Consider the following 6000-nt stretch of genomic DNA (forward strand, 5'->3'; position numbering starts at 1 on the left):
TAAACATCTTAAGACTGATTGGAAAAATAATAATAATAAAACTAAACGAACTAAAACCATTAATAACATTTCTCATGGGGTGGTAATTTATGTTTAGTATGGATCATTGCTTAATAAACACTGTAGAGGTGTTATTATGTGCTGTATTCCTTTATACTCCAGGACCTCAATCATGCTTTTTTTAACCTGTCTCGAATCGGACAATATACAAATGTGCCTTGTTTGACTGAGCTAATAAAGCTATCTTCCACGAGAAACTGAAAGCGAAAAGCAAACCATAAGTTGTCGACAAAGCTCATTTTTTCAACAACTAATTACAATTCCGAGTCAGTCCTATGCATTTAAATGAATAATTGATAGCCGATAGAATGATATAAAAAGCGACATTTTGTTCAACACGTAATACTCAAATTTCTAATTCTTAACCAGTTGAATAAAATAAAAACGAACAACGGAAAAGCTCCATTTTTATGACTCCTCGTATATAACGGACCCATTTTAAAGCTTCATGTTTCAGGCCTGTTCCTGCTGCTTGGTTTACATTGTGTCTTCCGTTTAAAATAAAATATTTTTTGTTTGTGTTATGTTATCATTCGTCTTTGGGATTCAGCTGTAATGAAATTATGAACAAAAATATATCGTGGTCTTCGAAATAGCACTCAAAGATATCAATAAGTCAGTAAGGAATTAGAAAGTTAACCAGGATATTTATAAGCCAGGTCCATTTAAGACCAGAATAAAAGAGAGTGAGGTACTAGAGATGACGTTCATGACTTTCCTTTCTTTCAACAGGTAAGCTCACCGTTATCATGGTAACTACGTGTTTGAAGCCAATATCAACGAAGCTCCTAAGGAACGGACCACCACAAACGATATGGAAATGGAGGGATATAAGAAAAAATTGGGCAAAGGAAAATCGCGCGCGCGCATACAGAAACACACACACATAAGAAAAAGGCAAAGCTAGAGCCTAAAGGCGCATTTAAACGACATTCATTTTAGGCACGACACTCCAAAATTTTGACACACGGGCCGATAGTTTTGGGCACGGCCTGCTTGATTTACTCAGCAAAACATGTTCAAGTTTTTTCAATATTGATTTCTGAACGGCACCCCTGAAACAAGAACGGCACTCTCAAATTTGTGAGTCTTTGCACTTCTATGAGAGCGGTACACGTATGATTTCAGGCGCGCTTTCCCGGGCTGTGCGAAAAAAAAAAAGGCATATTCTCGAGTACAGAAAGCAATTGTATGGCTTATTGTTTTGAGAAAGCGAAAACGCCTGTCGTAATCGAGGGACGAAAGAAGGTCGTTGGTTGCACCACTCTTACATGCATTAAAGCGGCGACAATACAGCCGGCTGCAAGCTATTTTGAGCTGTCTAAATCCTCCACGCTTAAGGTTACAGTATACCTTCAGGGGTGTCTCGCGCGCAAGCGATGTAGCGCGTGCAGTTTAAGCTGTAGATACCTAAACCCCTATATCAAATTAAAGCTTATGGAGCTGGCTATCAAACTATACCAAGAATTTTGAAAGAAAATGAATTGTCGAATTTTTCACGACCACTAAATGCGAGCGCCCGAATCACCTTTCGAAAGCTACAAGTCAAAGCGAATTTCGTTTTTCGCCAATTTAATTTTTTCCTCGGTTTCAGGGCCCAAAGCGCTTAAAAAAGGTGTCTGCGTTTTGGCATATTCGATTGCAGTAAAAAGTTACAGAACATTTTCGAAATAGGATTAAAAAAATGTGGAGTGATCGTACAAAAATCGCTCTCGAAGAAAAAGTATTTCGAAATTAACCATTCCCAGACACACTTTTGTAGTTTATATTTTAAACTATCCACTGTCCAAATTTAAGAGCAATTGAACAAATTCCCTTTGAGTTATAACTCTTTAAAGTGTCTGCTTCAAGTGAAAAAATTTATGCGAGTAAACAGCGCTAAGAAAAATTTTCTGCTTCGCAAACAAACTCCGCCCACAAATGCCTTCAACTGGGTTCTCAGATAACTAAGCCAATCAGTGCAGGGAAACTTTACTACCGTTAACCTCCTGGTGAAATTTACGCGCGAATCTCTAAACAACTCTTGTGTTTCGCAATGCGCTCAAGGAACCGAAGGCAGAGAGATAATTTTTCTGTAGTTCGGTTTTTCTTGAAGTTGGTCTGGCAAAATGGGGAAGACTAAAAAGGATACGAACGCTAGAGTGGCTGAGCGAAGGAAACAAACAAAAGACAGCGCGGAGAGCAACTGTGTGAGAGCAACTGTGCATGGATAATATTTCAAATGGTCTCAATGAGTCCGACGATTCGTCGATATCGGACTCATCAGAAGAGTCTCTGTCAGCATCCCTGTTATTGCTGTCAAGTTCCGAAATTTGTACAGAACCTTTCTTTTCTCTTACCACGAATATTTGCCCGCCTTCTACGATAACTATAGCTTCATCCGCGTGGCGAACTTTCGCTTCTTCACTCATTGATGTATTTTCATTCGTTCTTCGCTGTTTTCGCTTTTTCGAACCGGTCCATGGTTTAAACGTGGTCTATGTTTACTTATAACTTAATAGAGACAAGCCTAATATCAAAAAGGCTGGGTAGTCAGAACAACAATGCTGATCAACTGAGTAGTCAATTCGTGACATCCATATAGGTAATTCCCGCGAAAATCGTCTCGGTTGATTGCATACGCGCCATAGGGCTGTCAATCAAGAGGTAAACTTTTCCTTCCGGTGAAAACGTAAAACCGCCATTTCTCCGCCAATATTTAGCCTTTTTCAAATTTTTTTTTCAGAAATTAGAGATTATTCTTCGACCACTATTTTGACCCAAAAATCCAAATTTGAAGAAAATTGCCGACCCGAAGGTATACTGTAACCTTAAGAGGGGTATGGGTGTATCAACACCGCGGCAAAACGTATGCGCATGCGTCAAGTTCAGCCTTTCCGGTTTGCCCGTGTTGTTCGGTGGTTCAGATTAATTTTGTTGTTTGCCTCGCGGTGTTTAAGCTTGTTGTTGTGAATCAGCAGCCACAGATGAAAGAAGAAAGGACCACAAATACAAAAAAGGTATGTACGAAATGCTCCGCATACATACATTTATTTGATAAATAGGTTTTAAAAGTGTGCAACTGTACAGCTGATGTGGACCTACTGCTACTAAGTCTAGACAAGGAAAACAGAGATTTTCAATACAATCGTCATAATACTAAAAATAGTGTACAATAATGGTTAAAAAGAGGGATCCAATAATTTAAAAATATCTAAAGTTAGGGTTCTTCTTCTTGTTTATGCCTGTTTTTTTTTTTGTTCAATTTTTTGCTTGGACTGCTACAAGATTATATCCGTTGGAAATTTTTTTCATGGTGACAGAGAAGGTTTGTAAGTCTATTCGTTGTTTATCGATTTTATTTAGCTTATGATACTACGAATTTCATAATGGAAGTGATCTCACGATTGCAACTTGTTGAGCTGATCATGAGAAGCTCACTTAAAACTCAAGCTACATGTAATAGTCAAGCGCCTGCATGAAAATACAAATTTTCGGTTTGGAAATAAATTTCAATTTTACTTTCAGAATTTCATGATTACAACAGCAGCAAGACTGCCTTCTTTGGTGAGCCATTCTAAATAAAATGCCAGAGAACTTTGAGATACCATTGGATTTTCATTCACGATGGATAGGTCAAAGAAGTCTTCAAGTTGTACATTGCCAGTAATAAGAGGCAGAACACCATTACAGAACTGTGTAGTAACTCACTCATTTGAAACAATAAATTTATAGAAATTTAAAATCATTTCAGTGACTTATATGATTTTCTATGTTACAATAACATGTTTCCTTTATGCGCCACTGTTTTGCTACCCTATCCATATGTACACAAAAAGACTGTTCAACTAACTGGACAAGTTTTTAATTCACAGTATTTTAAAGTTATAGCTTTCAGCTTTTTAAACTACCGTACTTTAAACTCACTTGAAGTACATTTGAAAACTGAAGGTTTACAAACATTGGCTGCTCCCCGAGGAGCCTGCTTTTTTGACCATCCACATCCCTTCAGCTTGTGCTGAAGCCTCAAATTCTTCCAGAATTGATAACATCTCAGGATGCCCCATGTTGCTGGATAAATAATCCCTCTTCTCTTTGAAGTGTATTTGTTTTCTGAGATCTACAAAAAGAATGGCATTATTTCAAGTTAGTTCACTGGAACTACTTTTATGTCCTTACCTTTCAAGGGGTTAAATGTGAAGAAAGGTAAAACATCTAGTAATTTTACTTCATTATATAATAGAACTGACATTTATATTGGGGTAAAGCTGTGTCTGCTGTTCTAGTTAAGAAACGTGCAATAATTAATTAAACAGAGTTTTTAAACTGAGTGGCCTTATGGTTTTCCAAGGAGACCTGTGTTTTAAATACAAATAAGAATAAAACAGGACAAAGTACCTGAAATATGCTATTGTGCACAACAAAACAAGAGTTCTTTTTTCCTCTAATACACGGTGTTCTTCACTCAATCTTGGATCTTCCCAGAGAATAGACTGCAAAATGACATTGAAAAGACCAGGTGCAGTTTTGTCAGCAAACTCTTTCATCTGTCTAGGAGCATACATTGGCACAGCATCACTGCTTTCATAATGATGTTGCAAGGATATCTAAAATTTTCCGATCAGCTGGTCAAATGAATTTTCTGAAATTAATAGAAAACGTAAATATCTATTTTACTTATTTAAATAAATTATTGAAATAATTTTATTTGTTAAATTTAAATATTTGATTCTATGCTTGTGTCAATCACTGTCATGTGTTGGTCTTAATACATCCTCTTACTTATTGGATTGCACAAATACAATACCTGTATCAGAAATATAATCTTGAAATGGTGTCTGTTACCCTTACCGGTCACCTAAACAACATTATGTTATTTTGATTGTTACCTAAGTCACTAGTCAATATTCAAACCAAAATAATTATCAGTTTTCCAAATCATTAAAAGGATGAGACTTGAATAGTTTGTGGTAACTCTGACGCAGCATTTTTTTCTTGGCCAAGAGACTCCTCAGATAACTCTTCCAAATCATTGCCATAATAATAATTGAGAAGTCCTCTAAATCCTTCACATTAGTGCTAAATGACTTCAACTGAATGATGAAAGTTATGATATTGTCATTGACCATGTGCAATACATGTAAATAATGATAATCTGTTTGAATGAGTTTTGGTCAGATGGTGTTATTACAGTGTGCCATGGATTATCATGATGTCAAACAATTATCCTTCAAAATACTTGTATCTTAAAATCTTAAAAGTTGTTGTCACTGACTTAAAAATCTTAAAATAGACGTTTCGGCTAAAATACTATAACCTTCTTCAGTGATGAAATGAATGTTAATGGCATCTAAATGTAAATGAGATGTTTATAAGAATGTGAGGAACCTGCTAGGGATTAATTTAGCATTTTGTAAATGTCTGGAATATGCACGTGGTCATTAATTGGTTAGACGCCATTAACATTCATTTTATCACTGAAGAAGGTTATAGTATTTAAGCTGAAATGTCTATTTTAAGATTTTTAAGTCAGTGACAACAAGATTTTATTACTATGCCTGACTACAACTACAGTATTTTTAAATACTTGTATCTTGTACGTCTTGTATCTTTACATTTCAGGTAAGTGATACTAACCTGATTGTTGAGTTAAGTCAAGGATTGCTGTTGTCATCCTGTTACAAACTGTTTTATCCATTGTAACTTCACCATAGCAATTTATTTTTACCACCCCAAATGATGTTTGTATTTCTGCCATGGACGTTTGCTGGCTTTTTGGGTACTGCAGGTCTATTCCAAAAGCCTCTTCTAGAAATTTAAGTCTCGAGAACAGCAATTGGAAATGGTTCTGAACTTTTTGGAGGCCTTCACTAATGCTGTGTTGCTGCTTTAAGTTCTTGTGTAGTCTTAAAATTGGTAAATTGTAAGATCTAAATAAAAAATAAGAAATAAACATATTAG

General features: G+C 36.0%; 2 long non-coding RNA genes across 2 annotated transcripts in view; one reads left to right on the top strand and one right to left on the bottom strand.

Moving 5' to 3' along the window:
- The first annotated feature begins 1811 nt into the window (after positions 1-1811).
- On the top strand, positions 1812-3787 carry LOC149115407 (uncharacterized). The gene is made up of 2 exons (XR_016206035.1): positions 1812-3059; positions 3568-3787. It is a non-coding gene; the product is annotated as an uncharacterized LOC149115407 (long non-coding RNA).
- Positions 3788-3828: 41 nt separating this feature from the next.
- LOC110053695 (uncharacterized) overlaps positions 3829-6000 on the bottom strand; it is a 2514-nt gene continuing 342 nt past the window's right edge. The window contains exons 1-3 of the long non-coding RNA XR_016206036.1: positions 5677-6000; positions 4438-4681; positions 3829-4159 (exon numbers count right to left, since the gene is read on the bottom strand). The exon at positions 5677-6000 is cut by the window's right edge and continues 342 nt beyond it. This is a non-coding gene — a long non-coding RNA (uncharacterized LOC110053695). The remainder of the gene's footprint in view (positions 4160-4437; positions 4682-5676) is intronic.

Source organism: Orbicella faveolata, unplaced genomic scaffold (assembly GCF_042242905.1).
Source record: "Orbicella faveolata isolate gen_17 unplaced genomic scaffold, um_ofav_v1 contig_13, whole genome shotgun sequence".
Lineage (NCBI taxonomy): Eukaryota > Metazoa > Cnidaria > Anthozoa > Scleractinia > Merulinidae > Orbicella > Orbicella faveolata.